The following is a 15,769-nucleotide window of genomic DNA, read 5'->3' on the forward strand; positions in this document are numbered from 1 at the left end:
CCCAGGACCATTGTGCATTGTACTGACACTTGGCCTGGTCTTAGGAGGTTCCTGACTATGTCGGATAACTCCTTGGCTTTCTCCTCCGGGAGAAACACCTTTTTCTGTACTGTGTCCAGAATCATCCCTAGGAACAGCAGACGTGTCGTCGGAATCAGCTGCGATTTTGGAATATTTAGAATCCATCCGTGCTGTCGTAGTACTACTTGAGATAGTGCTACTCCGACCTCTAACTGTTCTCTGGACCTTGCCTGCTTACTTTGTGCCTTCCAATGCACAATGCAAACTACAGGTAGTGCTGCAGGGCCCACACCCTTTTACTTGCCGTACAGAGCAGCTCTGGAGCTGTTACAGTGCCCAGCTGCTGCAAGAAATCAGCTTGAATGCTTCAGGGGCTGGGGCATAGCCAACATGAGCCCCACACCGAAGGAGGGTGGAGGTGTTTAATGCGAACTAGGGGTCATCCAAGCACCGCAAAAGGCCGCCATGCCCTGCACGCCCCTTTTCTCTTTTCATATGCAGACGAGGGTTGAAGCCAACTTTGACCCACTGCTTGGATGACATCACCGTATGCAAATCCATCTGCTGCAGGCCTTCCCCCAGGAATGCTTGCACTAGTTGTTGCATTTGGTTTGTTGTTTGACCCACTGCTTGGATGACATCACCGTATGCAAATCCATCTGCTGCAGGCCTTCCCCCAGGAATGCTTGCACTAGTTGTTGCATTTGGTTTGTTGTTTGGGGGTGCTTCATTATTAGGCAGCCTTCTGCCCTCCCATGTTCATCTGAAAATTTGTGTTCTCCCTGCAGTTGTTGTCCCCAGATGATATTTCCCTTGTGCTGCCTCAGTTGAATCTCCTTTACTTGACAGAGATGTGCCTGAGCAGCGGCCCTCCCCAGCCCTATCCCAAATCATACTTATTTTGCATAGGAGATACCATGGTCATGAAGATTGTTCTCCCAGGGTGAGGTTCATTCATTGCATTCTGGGTATGCTGACCCCTGTGATTTCCCCAAATGTGGGAAACTCGACTGCATTATTTGTGGTAGTGGGGGACTGTGTTTGTGCTTTCCTCTGGTCAGCTCTGGTAAAAGTCAGATTTATTTGTCTCAGATCTTCCTCTAGCCTTGTTCTTCTTTCGAGAGTTCCCTTGTGCTGCCTCAGATGGATCTCCTTCACTTGACAGGGGGGTACCCGAGCAGCGACCCTCCCCAGCTCTAGCCCAACTTCTACTTACCTGGCAGGTGAGATACTATGATCATGTAGGTGCTTCTCCCAGGGCAAGGCTCACCCATTGCACTCTGGGTGTGCTGCTCCTGCGATTTCCCCAAATGTGGGAAACTTGACTGCATAATTTGTGTTTCCCCTGGTCGGCTCTCATATAATTCAGATCTCTTTGTCTCAGGTCTCTCTCCAGCCTAGTTTGCTGTCTGTTTCAACTTCTCTTTTCTTGAGCCTCTCCCTTCTATGCCCTTGCGCACTATCCTGACTTCTCCCGTCTGCTTACTTTGTGCCTTCCAATGCACAATGCAAACTACAGGTAGTGCTGCAGGGCCCACACCCTTTTACTTGCCGTTCAGAGCAGCTCTGGAGCTGTTACAGTGCCCAGCTGCTGCAAGAAATCAGCTTGAATGCTTCAGGGGCTGGGGCATAGCCAACATGAGCCCCACACCGAAGGAGGGTGGAGGTGTTTAATGCGAACTAGGGGTCATCCAAGCGCCGCAAAAGGCCGCCATGCCCTGCACGCCCCTTTTCTCTTTTCATATGCAGACGAGGGTTGAAGCCAACTTTGACCCACTGCTTGGATGACATCACCATATGCAAATCCATCTGCTGCAGGCCTTCCCCCAGGAATGCTTGTACTAGTTGTTGCATTTGGTTTGTTGTTTGGGGGTGCTTCAGTATTAGGCAGCCTTCTGCCCTCCCATGTTTATCTGGAAATATGTGTTCTCCCTGCAGTTGTTGTCCCCAGATGAGAGTTCCCTTGTGCTGCCTCAGTTGAATCTCCTTTACTTGACAGAGATGTGCCTGAGCAGCGGCCCTCCCCAGCCCTATCCAAAATCATACTTATTTTGCATAGGCGATACCATGGTCATGAAGATTGTTCTCCCAGGGTGAGGTTCATTCATTGCATTCTGGGTATGCTGACCCCTGTGATTTCCCCAAATGTGGGAAACTCGACTGCATTATTTGTGGTAGTGGGGGACTGTGTTTGTGCTTTCCTCTGGACAGCTCTGGTAAAAGTCAGATTTATTTGTCTCAGATCTTCCTCTAGCCTTGTTCTTCTTTCGAGAGTTCCCTTGTGCTGCCTCAGTTGGATCTCTTTCACTTGACAGGGGGGTGCCAGAGCAGCGACCCTCCTCAGCTCTAGCCCAACTCCTACTTACCTGCCAGGTGAGATACTTTGATCATGAAGGTGCTTCTCCCAGGGCAAGGCTCACCCATTGCACTCTGGGTGTGGTGCCCCTGCGATTTCCCCAAATGTGGGAAGCTTGACTGCATAATTTGTGTTTCCCCTGGTCAGCTCTCGTATAATTCAGATCTCTTTGTCTCAGGTCTCTCTCCAGCCTAGTTTGCTGTCTGTTTCCACTTCTTTTTTCATGAGCCCCTCCCTTTTATACCCTTGTGCACTATCCTGACTTCTCCTCCTGTCTGCTTACTTTGTGCCTTCCAATGCACAATGCAAACTACAGGTAGTGCTGCAGGGCCCACACCCTTTTACTTGCCGTACAGAGCAGCTCTGGAGCTGTTACAGTGCCCAGCTGCTGCAAGAAATCAGCTTGAATGCTTCAGGGGCTGGGGCATAGCCAACATGAGCCCCACACCGAAGGAGGGTGGAGGTGTTTAATGTGAACTAGGGGTCATCCAAGCGCCGCAAAAGGCCGCCATGCCCTGCACGCCCCTTTTCTCTTTTCATATGCAGACGAGGGTTGAAGCCAACTTTGACCCACTGCTTGGATGACATCACCGTATGCAAATCCATCTGCTGCAGGCCTTCCCCCAGGAATGCTTGCACTAGTTGTTGCATTTGGTTTGTTGTTTGGGGGTGCTTCAGTATTAAGCAGCCTTCTGCCCTCCCATGTTCATCTGAAAATATGTGTTCTCCCTGCAGTTGTTGTCCCCAGATGAGAGTTCCCTTGTGCTGCCTCAGTTGAATCTCCTTTACTTGACAGAGATGTGCCTGAGCAGCGGCCCTCCCCAGCCCTATCCCAAATCATACTTATTTTGCATAGGAGATACCATGGTCATGAAGATTGTTCTCCCAGGGTGAGGTTCATTCATTGTATTCTGGGTATGCTGACCCCTGTGATTTCCCCAAATGTGGGAAACTTGACTGCATTATTTGTGGTAGTGGGGGACTGTGTTTGTGCTTTCCTCTGGTCAGCTCTGGTAAAAGTCAGATTTATTTGTCTCAGATCTTCCTCTAGCCTTGTTCTTCTTTCGAGCGTTCCCTTGTGCTGCCTCAGTTGGATCTCTTTCACTTGACAGGGGGGTGCCCGAGCAGCGACCCTCCCCAGCTCTAGCCCAACTCCTACTTACCTGCCAGGTGAGATACTATGATCATGAAGGTGCTTCTCCCAGGGCAAGGCTCACCCATTGCACTCTGATTTCCCCAAATGTGGGAAGCTTGACTGCATAATTTGTGTTTCCCCTGGTCGGCTCTCGTATAATTCAGATCTCTTTGTCTCAGGTCTCTCTCCAGCCTAATTTGCTGTCTGTTTCCACTTCTTTTTTCATGAGCCCCTCCCTTTTATACCCTTGTGCACTATCCTGACTTCTCCTCCTGTCTGCTTTCTTTGTGCCTTCCAATGCACAATGCAAACTACAGGTAGTGCTGCAGGGCCCACACCCTTTTACTTGCCGTACAGAGCAGCTCTGGAGCTGTTACAGTGCCCAGCTGCTGCAAGAAATCAGCTTGAATGCTTCAGGGGCTGGGGCATAGCCAACATGAGCCCCACACCGAAGGAGGGTGGAGGTGTTTAATGCGAACTAGGGGTCATCCAAGCGTCGCAAAAGGCCGCCATGCCCTGCACGCCCCTTTTCTCTTTTCATATGCAGACGAGGGTTGAAGCCAACTTTGACCCACTGCTTGGATGACATCACCGTATGCAAATCCATCTGCTGCAGGCCTTCCCCCAGGAATGCTTGCACTAGTTGTTGCATTTGGTTTGTTGTTTGGGGGTGCTTCAGTATTAGGCAGCCTTCTGCCCTCCCATGTTCATCTGAAAATATGTGTTCTCCCTGCAGTGGTTGTCCCCAGATGAGAGTTCCCTTGTGCTGCCTCAGTTGAATCTCCTTTACTTGACAGAGATGTGCATGAGCAGCGGCCCTCCCCAGCCCTATCCCAAATCATACTTATTTTGCATAGGAGATACCATGGTCATGAAGATTACTCTCCCAGGGTGAGGTTCATTTATTGCATTCTGGGTATGCTGACCCCTGTGATTTCCCCAAATGTGGGAAACGCGACTGCTTTATTTGTTGGTAGTGGGGGGACTGTGTTTGTGCTTTCTTCTGGTCAGCTCTGGTAAAAGTCAGATTTCTTTGTCTCAGATCTTCCTCTAGCCTTGTTCTTCTTTCGAGAGTTCCTTTGTGCTGCCTCAGTTGGATCTCCTTCACTTGACAGGGGGGTGCCCGAGCAGCGACCCTCCCCAGCTCTTGCCCAACTCCTACTTACCTGCCAGGTGAGATACTATGATCATGAAGGTGCTTCTCCCAGGGCAAGGCTCACCCATTGCACTCTGGGTGTGCTGCCCCTGCGATTTCCCCAAATGTGGGAAACTTGACTGCATAATTTGTGTTTCCCCTGGTCGGCTCTCGTATAATTCAGATCTCTTTGTCTCAGGTCTCTCTCCAGCCTAGTTTGCTGTCTGTTTCCACTTCTCTTTTCTTGAGCCGCTCCCTTCTATGCCCTTGCGCACTATCCTGACTTCTCCCGTCTGCTTACTTTGTGCCTTCCTACGCACAATGCGAACTACAGGTAGTGCTGCAGGGCCCACACCCTTTTAGTTGCCTTACAGAGCAGCTCTGGAGCTGTTACAGTGCCCAGCTGCTGCAAGAAATCAGCTTGAATGCTTCAGGGGCTGGGGCATAGCCAACATGAGCCCCACACCGAAGGAGGGTGGAGGTGTTTAATGCGAACTAGGGGTCATCCAAGCGCCGCAAAAGGCCGCCATGCCCTGCATAACCCTTTTCTCTTTTCATATGCAGATGAGGGTTCCAGCCAACTTTGGCCCACTGCTTGGATGACATCACCGTATGCAAATCCGTCTTCTGCAGACCTTCACCCAGGAATGCTTTTACTAGTTGTTGCATTTGGTTTGTTGTTTGGGGGTGCTTCAGTATTAGGCAGCCTTCTGTCCTCCCATGTTCATCTGAAAATATGTGTTCTCCCTGCAGTTGTTGTCCCCAGATGAGAGTTCCCTTGTGCTGCCTCAGTTGAATCTCCTTTACTTGACAGAGATGTGCCTGAGCAGCGGCCCTCCCCAGCCCTATCCCAAATCATACTTATTTTGCATAGGAGATACCATGGTCATGAAGATTGTTCTCCCAGGGTGAGGTTCATTCATTGCATTCTGGGTATGCTGACCCCTGTGATTTCCCCAAATTTGGGAAACTCGACTGCATTATTTGTGGTAGTGGGGGACTGTGTTTGTGCTTTCCTCTGGTCAGCTCTGGTAAAAGTCAGATTTCTTTGTCTCAGATCTTCCTCTAGCCTTGTTCTTCTTTCGAGAGTTTCCTTGTGCTGCCTCAGTTGGATCTCCTTCACTTGACAGGGGGGTGCCCGAGCAGCGACCCTCCCAAGCTCTAGCCCAACTCCTACTTACCTGCCAGGTGAGATACTATAATCAGGAAGGTGCTTCTCCCAGGGCAAGGCTCACCCATTGCACTCTGGGTGTGCTGCTCCTGCGATTTCCCCAAATGTGGGAAACTTGACTGCATAATTTGTGTTTCCCCTGGTCGGCTCTCGTATAATTCAGATCTCTTTGTCTCAGGTCTCTCTCCAGCCTAGTTTGCTGTCTGTTTCAACTTCTCTTTTCTTGAGCCGCTCCCTTCTATGCCCTTGCGCACTATCCTGACTTCTCCCGTCTGCTTACTTTGTGCCTTCCAATGCACAATGCAAACTACAGGTAGTGCTGCAGGGCCCACACCCTTTTACTTGCCGTTCAGAGCAGCTCTGGAGCTGTTACAGTGCCCAGCTGCTGCAATAAATCAGCTTGAATGCTTCAGGGGATGGGGCATGGCCAACATGAGCCCCACACCAAAGGAGGGTGGGGGTGTTTAATGCGAACTAGGGGTCATCCAAGCACCGCAAAAGGCCGCCATGCCCTGCACGCCCCTTTTCTCTTTTCATATGCAGATGAGGGTTGAAGCCAACTTTGACCCACTGCTTGGATGACATCACCGTATGCAAATCCGTCTTCTGCAGAACTTACCCCAGGAATGCTTGCACTAGTTGTTGCATTTGGTTTGTTGTTTGGGGGTGCTTCAGTATTAGGCAGCCTTCTGCCCTCCCATGTTCATCTGAAAATATGTGTTCTCCCTGCAGTTGTTGTCCCCAGATGAGAGTTCCCTTGTGCTGTCTCAGTTGAATCTCCTTTACTTGACAGAGATGTGCATGAGCAGCGGCCCTCCCCAGCCCTATCCCAAATCATACTTATTTTGCATAGGAGATACCATGGTCATGAAGATTACTCTCCCAGGGTGAGGTTCATTCATTGCATTCTGGGTATGCTGACCCCTGTGATTTCCCCAAATGTGGGAAACGCGACTGCTTTATTTGTTGGTAGTGGGGGACTGTGTTTGTGTTTTCCTCTGGTCAGCTCTGGTAAAAGTCAAATTTCTTTGTCTCAGATCTTCCTCTAGCCTTGTTCTTCTTTCGAGAGTTTCCTTGTGCTGCCTCAGTTGGATCTCCTTCACTTGACAGGGGGGTGCCCGAGCAGCGACCCTCCCCAGCTCTAGCCCAACTCCTACTTACCTGCCAGGTGAGATACTATGATCATGAAGGTGCTTCTCCCAGGGCAAGGCTCACCCATTGCACTCTGGGTGTGCTGCCCCTGCGATTTCCCCAAATGTGGGAAACTTGACTGCATAATTTGTGTTTCCCCTGGTCAGGTCTCGTATAATTCAGATCTCTTTGTCTCAGGTCTCTCTCCAGCCTAGTTTGCTGTCTGTTTCAACTTCTCTTTTCTTGAGCCGCTCCCTTTTATACCCTTGTGCACTATCCTGACTTCTCCTCCTGTCTGCTTACTTTGTGCCTTCCAATGCGCAATGCAAACTACAGGTAGTGCTGCAGGGCCCACACCCTTTTACTTGCCTAACAGAACAGCTCTGGAGCTGTTACAGTGCCAAGCTGCTGCAAGAAATCAGCTTGAATGCTTCAGGGGATGGGGCATGGCCAACATGAGCCCCACACCGAAGGAGGGTGGGGGTGTTTAATGCGAACTAAGGGTCATCCAAGCGCCGCAAAAGGCCGCCATGCCCTGCATACCCCTTTTCTCTTTTCATATGCAGATGAGGGTTCCAGCCAACTTTGGCCCACTGCTTGGATGACATCACCGTATGCAATTCCGTCTTCTGCAGAACTTCCCCCAGGAATGCTTGTACTAGTTGTTGCATTTGGTTTGTTGTTTGGGGGTGCTTCAGTATTAGGCAGCCTTCTGCCCTCCCATGTTCATCTGAAAATATGTGTTCTCCCTGCAGTTGTTGTCCCCAGATGAGAGTTCCCTTGTGCTGCCTCAGTTGAATCTCCTTAACTTGACAGAGATGTGCCTGAGCAGCGGCCCACCCCAGCTCTATCCCAAATCATACTTATTTTGCATAGGAGATACCATGGTCATGAAGATTATTCTCCCAGGGTGAGGTTCATTCATTGCATTCTGGGTATGCTGACCCCTGTGATTTCCCCAAATGTGGGAAACTCGACTGCTTTATTTGTGGTAGTGGGGGACTGTGTTTGTGTTTTCCTCTGGTCAGCTCTGGTAAAAGTCAGATTTCTTTGTTTCAGATCTTCCTCTAGCCTTGTTCTTCTTTTGAGAGTTCCCTTGTGCTGCCTCAGTTGGATCTCCTTCACTTGACAGGGGGGTGCCCGAGCAGAGACCCTCCCCAGCTCTAGCCCAACTCCTACTTACCTGCCAGGTGAGATACTATGATCATGATGGTGCTTCTCCCAGGGCAAGGCTCACCCATTGCACTCTGGGTGTGCTGCCCCTGCGATTTCCCCAAATGTGGGAAACTTGACTGCATAATTTGTGTTTCCCCTGGTCGGCTCTCGTATAATTCAGATCTCTTTGTCTCAGGTCTCTCTCCAGCCTAGTTTGCTGTCTGTTTCCACTTCTCTTTTCTTCAGCCGCTCCCTTTTATACCCTTGTGCACTATCCTGACTTCTCCTCCCGTCTGCTTACTTTGTGCCTTCCAATGCACAATGCAAACTACAGGTAGTGCTGCAGGGCCCACACCCTTTTACTTGCCTTACAGAGCAGCTCTGGAGCTGTTACAGTGCCCAGCTGCTGCAAGAAATCTGCTTGAATGCTTCAGGGGATGGGGCATGGCCAACATGAGCCCCACACCAAAGGAGGGTGGAGGTGTTTAATGCGAACTAGGGGTCATCCAAGCACCGCAAAAGGCCGCCATGCCCTGCACGCCCCTTTTCTCTTTTCATATGCAGATGAGGGTTGAAGCCAACTTTGACCCACTGCTTGGATGACATCACCGTATGCAAATCCGTCTTCTGCAGAACTTCCCCCAGGAATGCTTGCACTAGTTGTTGCATTTGGTTTGTTGTTTGGGGGTGCTTCAGTATTAGGCAGCCTTCTGCCCTCCCATGTTCATCTGAAAATATGTGTTCTCCCTGCAGTGGTTGTCCCCAGATGAGAGTTCCCTTGTGCTGCCTCAGTTGAATCTCCTTTACTTGACAGAGATGTGCATGAGCAGCGGCCCTCCCCAGCCCTATTCCAAATCATACTTATTTTGCATAGGAGATACCATGGTCATGAAGATTGTTCTCCCAGGGTGAGGTTCATTCATTGCATTTTGGGTATGCTGACCCCTGTGATTTCCCCAAATGTGGGAAACTTGACTGCATTATTTGTGGTAGTGGGGGACTGTGTTTGTGCTTTCCTCTGGTCAGCTCTGGTAAAAGTCAGATTTCTTTGTCTCAGATTTTCCTCTAGCCTTGTTCTTCTTTCGAGAGTTCCCTTGTGCTGCCTCAGTTGGATCTCCTTCACTTTACAGGGGGGTACCCGAGCAGTGACCCTCCCCAGCTCTAGCCCAACTCCTACTTACCTGCCAGGTGAGATACTATGATCATGAAGGTGCTTCTCCCAGGGCAAGGCTCACCCATTGCTCTGGGTGTGCTGCTCCTGCGATTTCCCCAAATGTGGGAAACTTGACTGCATAATTTGTGTTTCCCCTGGTCGGCTCTCGTATAATTCAGATCTCTTTGTCTCAGGTCTCTCTCCAGCCTAGTTTGCTGTCTGTTTCCACTTCTCTTTTCTTGAGCCGCTCCCTTCTATGCCCTTGCGCACTATCCTGACTTCTCCTCCTGTCTGCTTACTTTGTGCCTTCCAACGCACAATGCGAACTACAGGTAGTGCTGCAGGGCCCACACCCTTTTACTTGCCTTACAGAGCAGCTCTGGAGCTGTTACAGTGCCCAGCTGCTGCAAGAAATCAGCTTGAATGCTTCAGGGGCTGGGGCATAGCCAACATGAGCCCCACACCAAAGGAGGGTGGAGGTGTTTAATGCAAACTAGGGGTCAGCCAAGCGCCGCAAAAGGCCACCATGCCCTGCACGCCCCTTTTCTCTTTTCATATGCAGACGAGGGTTGAAGCCAACTTTGACCCACTGCTTGGATGACATCACCATATGCAAATCCATCTGCGGCAGGCCTTCCCCCAGGAATGCTTGCACTAGTTGTTGCATTTGGTTTGTTGTTTGGGGGTGCTTCAGTATTAGGCAGCCTTCTGCCCTCCCATGTTCATCTGAAAATATATGTTCTCCCTGCAGTTGTTGTCCCCAGATGAGAGTTCCCTTGTGTTGCCTCAGTTAAATCTCCTTTACTTGACAGAGATGTGCATGAGCAGCGGCCCTCCCCAGCCCTATTCCAAATCATACTTATTTTGCATAGGAGATACCATGGTCATGAAGATTTTTCTCCCAGGGTGAGGTTTATTCATTGCATTTTGGGTATGCTGACCCCTGTGATTTCCCCAAATGTGGGAAACTTGACTGCATTATTTGTGGTAGTGGGAGGCCTGTGTTTGTGATTTCTTCTGGTCAGCTCTGGTAAAAGTCAGATTTCTTTGTCTCAGATTTTCCTTTAGCCTTGTTCTTCTTTCGAGAGTTCCCTTGTGCTGCCTCAGTTGGATCTCCTTCACTTTACAGGGGGGTACCCGAGCAGCGACCCTCCCCAGCTCTAGCCCAACTCCTACTTACCTGCCAGGTGAGATACTATGATCATGAAGGTGCTTCTCCCAGGGCAAGGCTCACCCATTGTACTCTGGGTGTGCTGCTCCTGCGATTTCCCCAAATGTGGGAAACTTGACTGCATAATTTGTGTTTCCCCTGGTCGGCTCTCGTATAATTCAGATCTCTTTGTCTCAGGTCTCTCTCCAGCCTAGTTTGCTGTCTGTTTCCACTTCTCTTTTCTTCAGCCGCTCCCTTCTATACCCTTGTGCACTATCCTGACTTCTCCTCCCGTCTGCTTACTTTGTGCCTTCCAATGCACAATGCAAACTACAGGTAGTGCTGCAGGGCCCACACCCTTTTACTTGCCTTACAGAGCAGCTCTGGAGCTGTTACAGTGGCCAGCTGCTGCAAGAAATCAGCTTGAATGCTTCAGGGGCTGGGACATAGCCAACATGAGCCCCACACCGAAGGAGGGTGGAGGTGTTTAATGCGAACTAGGGGAGAAGCACCTACGTGATCATAGTATCTCACCTGGCAAGATCCTCGCATAGAACCTGCCGAAGGGAATGGCCTCGTATGATGCCACCATCATTCCCAGGACTCGAGTGCAGTGATGCACTGACACCTGTTTTGGTTTCAATAGGTTCCTGACCAGAGTCATGAGTTCCTGGGCCTTTTCTATCGGAAGATAAACCCTTTTCTGGTCCGTATCCAGAATAATGCCCAAGCAAAGTCAGACGAGTCGTAGGAACCAACTGCGACTTCGGGATATTGAGAATCCAGCCGTGTTGCTGTAACACCTTCAGTGAAAGTTATACGCTGTTCAGCAACTGCTCTCTTGATCTCGCTTTTATGAGGAGATCGTTCAAGTACGGGATAATTGTGACACCTTGCTTTCGCAGGAGCACCATAATTTCCGTCATTACCTTGGTGAAAATTCTTGGAGAAAATTCTGGAGAGACCAAACGGCAACGTCTGAAATTGGTAATGACAATACTGTACCGCAAATCTTAGGTACGCCTGATGAGGTGGATAAATGAGTACATGAAGGTATGCATCCTTTATGTCCAGAGATATCATAAAATCCCCCCCTTCTAGGCTGGCGATGACCGCTCTTAGCGATTCCATCTTGAACTTGAACCTTTTCAAGTATAGGTTCAGGGATTTTAAATTTAATATGGGTCTGACCAAACCGTCCGGTTTTGGGACTACAAACAGGGTCGAATAATTTCCCTTTCCTTGTTGAAGCAGGGGAACCTTGACCACCACCTGTTGAAGATACAATTTGTGAATTGCATTTAACACTATCTCCCTTTCCTGGGGAGAAGATGGTAGGGCCGATTTGAAAAACCGGCGAGGAGGCACCTCTTCGAATTTCAGCTTGTAACCCTGAGAAACAATTTCTATTGCCTAGGGATCCACCTGCGAATGAACCCAGATGTGGCTGAAAACTCGAAGACGTGCCCCCAACTGGGCGGACTCCTTTAGCGGAGCCCCAGCGTCATGCAGTGGATTTTGTAGAGGCCGGGGAGGACTTCTGTTCCTGGGAACTAGCTGTGTTGTGCAGCTTCTTCCCTCTGCCCTTACCTCTGGCAAGAAACGACGCACCTCGTACTTTCTTGTTTCTCTGTGATCGAAAGGACTGCATTTGATAATGTGGTGCTTTCTTAGGCTGTGAGGGAATATAAGGCAAAAAATTTGATTTACCAGCTGTAGCTGTGGAGACTAGGTCCGAGAGACCTTCCCCAAACAATTCCTCACCCCTGTAAGGTAAAACCTCCATATGCCTTTTTGAGTCGGCATTACCTGTCCATTGCCGGGTCCATAGGACTCATCTAGCAGAAATCGACATAGCGTTTATTCTAGAACCCAGTAGACTAATGTCACTTTGAGCATCTCTCATATATAGGACAGCATCTTTTATATGCCCTATGGTCAATAACATAGCATCCTTATCTAGGGTCTCAATCTCTGCTGATAAGGTATCTGTAAATGCTGCCACCGCGCTACAACCCCGGCCGACGCAATTGCCGGTCTGAGTAAGGTACCAGAATGTGTGTAAATGGACTTTAGGGTAACCTCCTGCTTGCGGTCAGCAGGGTCCCTGATGGTAGCCGTATCCTGGGATGGCAGCGCTACCTTTTTGGATAAGCGTGTCAATGCTTTATCCACCCTAGGGGAGGATTCCCACCGTATCCTGTCCATTGGCGGGAAAGGATACGCCATAAGAATCCTTTTGGGAATCTGCAGCTTTTTGTCTGGAGATTCCCAAGCTTTTTCACATAATTCGTTCAACTCATGTGAGGGGGGAAAGGTTATCTCAGGTTTCTTTCCCTTATACATGTGTACCCTCGTGTCAGGGACAGGGGACTCTGTGATGTGCAAAACATCTTTTAGTGCAATAATCATATATCGAATACATTTAGCCAATTTTGGCTGTAACTTTGCATCATAGTAGTCGACACTGGAGTCAGAATCCGTGTCGGTATCTGTGTCAACTATTTGGGATAGTGGGCGCTTTTGAGACCCGAAGGTCCCTGCGACATAGGGACAGGCATGGGTTGACTCCCTGACTGTTCCCTAGCTTCAGCTTTGTCTAATCTCTTGTGTAATAAGTTTACATTAGCACTTAAAACATTCCACATATCCATCCAGTCAGGTGTCGGCGTTGTCGATGGAGACACCACATTAATTTGCTCCTGCTCCTCTCTAGGAGAGCCTTCTACCTCAGACATGTCGACACACGTGTACCGACACACCATACACTCAGGGAATCCTCTTATCTGAGGACAGTTCCCCAACAAGGCCCTTTGGAGAGACAGAGAGAGAGAGTATGCCAGCACACACCCCAGCGCTATATGACCCAGGAAAAAAACACAATAATTTTATGTTTACCCAGTAGCGCTGTATTTCCATATATATATGCGCCTAATTATGTGCCCCCCTCTTCTTTAAGACCCTCTTTCTACCGTGGTATAAGCAGGGGAGAGTCCGTGGAGCTTCCCCTCAGCGGTGCCGTGGAGAAAATGGCGCTGGTGAGTGCTGAGGGAGAAGCCCCACCCCCTCAGCGACGGGCTTCTGTCCCGCTCAAATATAGTAAAAAAATGGCGGGGGCTCTTATATATATATATATACAGTGCCTAGCTGCATATATATTTAATTTGCCAAAGAGAGGTCTATATTGCTGCCCAGGGCGTCCCCCCTGCGCCCTTCACCCTTACACTGACTGCCGTGTGAGAGGTGTATGGGAGCAATGGAGCACAGCTTTACTGCTGTGCGTTACCTCAGTGAAGATCATGAAGTCTTCCGCCGCCTCTGAAGTCTTCTTTTCTTCTCATACTCACCCGGCTTCTATCTTCCGGCTCTGCGAGGGGGACGGCGGCGCGGCGCTGGGACGGACGGCGAGGGTGAGACCTGCGTACCGATCCCTCTGGAGCTAATGCTGTACAGTAGCCTAAGAAGCAGAGCCTATCAACTCACAGAAGTAGGTGTGCATCTCTCCCCTCCGCCCCTCGATGCAGAGAGTCTGTTGCCAGCAGGCTCCCTGAAAATAAAAAAATCTAACAAATATACTTTCTGTCAGGAAACTCAGGAGAGCTCCCTGAAAAGCACCCAGTCTCCTCTGGGCACAGTAGTAAACTGAGGTCTGGAGGAGGGGCATAGAGGGAGGAGCCAGTGCACACCCAGATCTAAAGTCTTTCTTAAAGTGCCCATGTCTCCTGCGGAGCCCGTCTATCCCCCATGGTCCTTACGGAGTCCCCAGCATCCTCTAGGACGTAAGAGAAAAATTATGCTGGCAGAAAAATCCAATTGAGTGATTAAACAGCTCCAGAGCTGCTCTGTAAGGCAAGTAAAAGGGTGTGGGCCCTGCAGCACTACCTGTAGTTTGCATTGTGCATTGGAAGCCTAGTTTGCTGTCTGTTTCCACTTCTTTTTTCTTGAGCCCCTCCCGTCTATACCCTTGTGCACTATCCTGACTTCTCCTCCCGTCTGCTTACTTTGTGCCTTCCAAAGCACAATGCAAACTACAGGTAGTGCTGCAGGGCCCACACCCTTTTACTTGCCTTACAGAGCAGCTCTTGAGCTGTTACAGTGCCCAGCTGCTGCAAGAAATCAGCGTGAATGCTTCAGGGGCTGGGGCATGGCCAACATGAGCCCCACACCGAAGGAGGGTGGGGGTGTTTAATGCGAACTAGGGGTCTCGCACAATGCGAACTACAGGTAGTGCTGCAGGGCCCACACCCTTTTACTTGCCATACAGAGCAGCTCTGGAGCTGTTACAGTGCCCAGCTGCTGCAAGAAATGTGAACTAGGGGTCATCCAAGTGCCGCAAAAGGCCGCCATGCCCTGCACGCCCCTTTTCTCTTTTCATATGCAGACGAGGGTTGAAGCCAACTTTGACCCACTGCTTGGATGACATCGCCATATGCAAATCCATCTGCTGCAGGCCTTCCCCCAGGAATGCTTGCACTAGTTGTTGCATTTGGTTTGTTGTTTGGGGGTGCTTCAGTATTAGGCAGCCTTCTGCCCTCCCATGTTCATCTGAAAATATGTGTTCTCCCTGCAGTTGTTGTCCCCAGATGAGAGTTCCCTTGTGCTGCCTCAGTTGAATCTCCTTTACTTGACAGAGATGTGCCTGAGCAGAGGCCCTCCCCAGCCCTATCCCAAATCATACTTATTTTGCATAGGAGATACCATGGTCATGAAGACTGTTCTCCCAGGGAGCGGTTCATTCATTGCATTCTGGGTATGCTGACCCCTGTGATTTCCCCAAATGTGGGAAACTCGACTGCATTATTTAATGCGAACTAGGGGTCATCCAAGCACCGCAAAAGGCCGCCATGCCCTGCATACCCCTTTTCTCTTTTCATAAGCAGACGAGGTTTGAAGCCAACTTTGACCCACTGCTTGGATGACATCACTTGCTGCCTTTCCAATGAAGCAAGTTTAATTTAATAATAGGTGAAAAACCATCCCTACAAAGGTGTTAATCAGATACTTGGCTTTGTGGACACTTTTCAGAGCACAAATTTGTTAGCATAAAATAAAGCCAGAAAATGAAGAGCTGTTTAATCACTCAATTGGATTTTTCTGCCAGCATATTTCTTTTTCTCTGCAACCCACTGCTAAATTGTGCTTCCTAGCTGTTTTTATAAATTCACTGAATCAAATCTAACTCTGATTACATCAGAGAAGGCCAGGTACCCTACACCATAACAGGGGGTTTGAAATTTTGACTTGTCTACTTAAAGATCACCAAAATCTGATAACAAGGTCAATTAAGTCCCTGGGTGGGATTGAACCACCAACCTTTTGGTTAATAGCCTTACACACTAACTGATTGCGCCACAGCAACACT

At 49.5% G+C, this 15,769-nt stretch overlaps 16 non-coding genes and 2 pseudogenes across 16 annotated transcripts; all 18 read left to right on the forward strand.

The window, feature by feature from the left end:
• Positions 1 to 913: 913 nt before the first annotated feature.
• LOC135041149 (U1 spliceosomal RNA) lies at positions 914 to 1,077 on the forward strand. Its single transcript, XR_010234867.1, has one exon. It is a non-coding gene; the product is annotated as a U1 spliceosomal RNA (small nuclear RNA).
• A 152-nt stretch (positions 1,078 to 1,229) lies between these two features.
• Positions 1,230 to 1,371, forward strand: LOC135041137 (U1 spliceosomal RNA; annotated as a pseudogene).
• A 692-nt stretch (positions 1,372 to 2,063) lies between these two features.
• LOC135041123 (U1 spliceosomal RNA) lies at positions 2,064 to 2,227 on the forward strand. Its single transcript, XR_010234843.1, has one exon. It is a non-coding gene; the product is annotated as a U1 spliceosomal RNA (small nuclear RNA).
• A 152-nt stretch (positions 2,228 to 2,379) lies between these two features.
• Positions 2,380 to 2,542, forward strand: LOC135041114 (U1 spliceosomal RNA). The gene has a single exon (XR_010234836.1). It is a non-coding gene; the product is annotated as a U1 spliceosomal RNA (small nuclear RNA).
• A 674-nt stretch (positions 2,543 to 3,216) lies between these two features.
• Positions 3,217 to 3,380, forward strand: LOC135041124 (U1 spliceosomal RNA). The gene has a single exon (XR_010234844.1). It is a non-coding gene; the product is annotated as a U1 spliceosomal RNA (small nuclear RNA).
• Positions 3,381 to 4,352: 972 nt separating this feature from the next.
• Positions 4,353 to 4,518, forward strand: LOC135041156 (U1 spliceosomal RNA). The gene has a single exon (XR_010234874.1). It is a non-coding gene; the product is annotated as a U1 spliceosomal RNA (small nuclear RNA).
• Positions 4,519 to 4,670: 152 nt separating this feature from the next.
• Positions 4,671 to 4,833, forward strand: LOC135041141 (U1 spliceosomal RNA). Its single transcript, XR_010234859.1, has one exon. It is a non-coding gene; the product is annotated as a U1 spliceosomal RNA (small nuclear RNA).
• Positions 4,834 to 5,504: 671 nt separating this feature from the next.
• Positions 5,505 to 5,668, forward strand: LOC135041117 (U1 spliceosomal RNA). The gene has a single exon (XR_010234837.1). It is a non-coding gene; the product is annotated as a U1 spliceosomal RNA (small nuclear RNA).
• A 152-nt stretch (positions 5,669 to 5,820) lies between these two features.
• Positions 5,821 to 5,983, forward strand: LOC135041159 (U1 spliceosomal RNA). Its single transcript, XR_010234877.1, has one exon. It is a non-coding gene; the product is annotated as a U1 spliceosomal RNA (small nuclear RNA).
• A 671-nt stretch (positions 5,984 to 6,654) lies between these two features.
• Positions 6,655 to 6,819, forward strand: LOC135041146 (U1 spliceosomal RNA). Its single transcript, XR_010234864.1, has one exon. It is a non-coding gene; the product is annotated as a U1 spliceosomal RNA (small nuclear RNA).
• Positions 6,820 to 6,971: 152 nt separating this feature from the next.
• Positions 6,972 to 7,134, forward strand: LOC135041143 (U1 spliceosomal RNA). Its single transcript, XR_010234861.1, has one exon. It is a non-coding gene; the product is annotated as a U1 spliceosomal RNA (small nuclear RNA).
• A 674-nt stretch (positions 7,135 to 7,808) lies between these two features.
• On the forward strand, positions 7,809 to 7,972 carry LOC135041128 (U1 spliceosomal RNA). The gene has a single exon (XR_010234848.1). It is a non-coding gene; the product is annotated as a U1 spliceosomal RNA (small nuclear RNA).
• A 152-nt stretch (positions 7,973 to 8,124) lies between these two features.
• Positions 8,125 to 8,287, forward strand: LOC135041150 (U1 spliceosomal RNA). Its single transcript, XR_010234868.1, has one exon. It is a non-coding gene; the product is annotated as a U1 spliceosomal RNA (small nuclear RNA).
• Positions 8,288 to 8,961: 674 nt separating this feature from the next.
• On the forward strand, positions 8,962 to 9,125 carry LOC135041120 (U1 spliceosomal RNA). The gene has a single exon (XR_010234840.1). It is a non-coding gene; the product is annotated as a U1 spliceosomal RNA (small nuclear RNA).
• Positions 9,126 to 9,277: 152 nt separating this feature from the next.
• On the forward strand, positions 9,278 to 9,438 carry LOC135041165 (U1 spliceosomal RNA). Its single transcript, XR_010234883.1, has one exon. It is a non-coding gene; the product is annotated as a U1 spliceosomal RNA (small nuclear RNA).
• Positions 9,439 to 10,112: 674 nt separating this feature from the next.
• LOC135041134 (U1 spliceosomal RNA) lies at positions 10,113 to 10,277 on the forward strand. Its single transcript, XR_010234854.1, has one exon. It is a non-coding gene; the product is annotated as a U1 spliceosomal RNA (small nuclear RNA).
• A 152-nt stretch (positions 10,278 to 10,429) lies between these two features.
• On the forward strand, positions 10,430 to 10,592 carry LOC135041155 (U1 spliceosomal RNA). Its single transcript, XR_010234873.1, has one exon. It is a non-coding gene; the product is annotated as a U1 spliceosomal RNA (small nuclear RNA).
• Positions 10,593 to 15,081: 4,489 nt separating this feature from the next.
• LOC135041115 (U1 spliceosomal RNA) lies at positions 15,082 to 15,260 on the forward strand (annotated as a pseudogene).
• The last annotated feature ends 509 nt before the right edge of the window (positions 15,261 to 15,769 follow it).

This window comes from Pseudophryne corroboree, unplaced genomic scaffold (assembly GCF_028390025.1).
Source record: "Pseudophryne corroboree isolate aPseCor3 unplaced genomic scaffold, aPseCor3.hap2 scaffold_792, whole genome shotgun sequence".
NCBI classification, from domain to species: domain Eukaryota; kingdom Metazoa; phylum Chordata; class Amphibia; order Anura; family Myobatrachidae; genus Pseudophryne; species Pseudophryne corroboree.